General features: G+C 38.5%; 1 pseudogene; it reads right to left on the bottom strand.

Annotated features, from left to right (window-relative positions):
- Positions 1-288: 288 nt before the first annotated feature.
- Positions 289-906, bottom strand: LOC142850707 (small ribosomal subunit protein eS7-like; annotated as a pseudogene).
- Positions 907-1,928: the final 1,022 nt, after the last annotated feature.

Genomic DNA, 1,928 nt, shown 5'->3' with positions numbered 1-1,928 from the left:
GTTTAAAATAAATAGGAATGATTAGTATAATGAGTCTTTATGCTAAGACAGAACAATATGTTAAAATATAAATAAAATGAGAGAGGCATTCCATTTTGAGTTGAAAAGATGGATTATTAGAAAAGCACATTTTCCAAAAACTATCACTAAATATGAGATGCCAATTATCCCCCAAATAATAAATTTTGAACTTTTCAAAAATAATTGTAGGTTTTCTCTGAGAAAACCAACTGCTGTCTCTGTGTGTTCTGCTCAGTCATGCTGCATTTATCAAGGCCTTAGACTATATTTCTTTTCTTTTTTTTTTAACGAATGACACTTTATTCGGTCATTTTCTTTACAACTGAAACTCCGGGAATTCAAAATTAACATCCTTGCCCTTGAGTTTCTTATACACACCAGAAAAAGTTTCCACCTTGTGCTCCACGTTGTTCTGCTTTGTCTAAATGAACCTTTATGAGCCGGCTGCAGTCCAGTTTCACACAGATCCTCTTGCCCACAATCTCACTCGGGAAGACCAAGTCCTCAAGGATGGCGTCATGCACTGTGGTGAGCATACAGCTTCTGGGGCACTTCTGCTTATTTTTCGTACGGCTTTTCCGTGTTGGCTTGGACAAAATCCTCCTCTGAGCAATGAAGACTACATGTTTCCCCGCTGAACGTTTTCTCCAATTCACAAACAAGCCGGACTTGGCCTTTTTGGAAGGATTTCAGCTGAGGAACTGGTACAAAAATTATAATGGCTTTCCGGCCATCACCAACTTCGATTTCCTTGGCCGCGGTGATGTTGAGCTCCCGCAGCTGCGCCTTGAGATCCGAGTTCATCTCCAGCTCTAGCAGCACCTGAGAGAACTCGTCCAGCTTCTCGCCATTGGTCTTGACGATCTTGGCGCTCTAGCTGAACATGGCTCGCCCTTGCCGGCTTGGAAAGAGCCTTAGACTATATTTCACAGTGAACAAACTACACACTAAACAGGTGGATAGGCAACTTTTAACAATTGTTAATGATCTATATTTCTTGACAGGCCTAATGTTTTACATTAAGCTATTGTAAGGCTACTAATTAGGAAATTTAATTTAATGAGCATAAAAATATTTTTGGACTTTAATTCCAAATAATGAAGAAAGAAAAATCACTTGCCCAAAGTTGAGCTTTTAGTGTTTCACCACCTGAAAGTAAGTCATACATTGACATGCTCAGACACTTTTCCTTTTTAGGGCATTAAATGCATTTCCTTATTTAGTCTTTACATCATTGTTATGAAATAGATATGCCCATAATCCCATGAGAAAATTAAAGCTTAGGGAATTAACAGCCAGTTATACTAAACCACTTTTCTGGGAAACATAGTCAATCTGGTTTCATTGTTTTCTATATTTATTTTAGCTTATGAGTCATTTTTAACATGCTTGTTTAAGTGTGGCTATTTCTAGTTTTCCCATTCTTCTCTTTGCTAGGTCCATCCATTCTCATTTGGTTTACTTCCAACATATTAGCAATTTTAATTAATTGGACTATTATGTAAATATATATTCATTCATGCTTAGGTAGTCCTGTGATTGTGCAGTTGTCGTTTCAGATCTGCTTGTCACTTGTTTATTTGTGAAATTTCAGGACTCTCTGATGCCAGCCCAGTTTTCACGGTGAAGTTGTAGCAGTTTGCTCTGGAACCACACTGGTTACATGTATCAAAACTCCATTCTCACCACTGGGTTTTCAACTTCATTTCAGTGACATTTCCCCTTTAAAGTCAAGAAGACTTTAAAGTCTGCTGTCTGGAAAGAGGAGAGGAGAGGAAGCTTGTGGGGAAGTTGCAGGTGTTACTTGTAGTTGTGACTTTTATTCTTGCACTTCTTCAAAAGCTTCTGTCTTTCTCCATTCCTCCACGACACTGCAGACACCCAACTTCTAGCATTCCATATGAGCC

This window comes from Microtus pennsylvanicus, chromosome 5, assembly GCF_037038515.1.
Source record: "Microtus pennsylvanicus isolate mMicPen1 chromosome 5, mMicPen1.hap1, whole genome shotgun sequence".
Taxonomy (NCBI): Eukaryota; Metazoa; Chordata; class Mammalia; order Rodentia; family Cricetidae; genus Microtus; species Microtus pennsylvanicus.
This window is presented reverse-complemented; position numbering and strand designations above follow the sequence as displayed.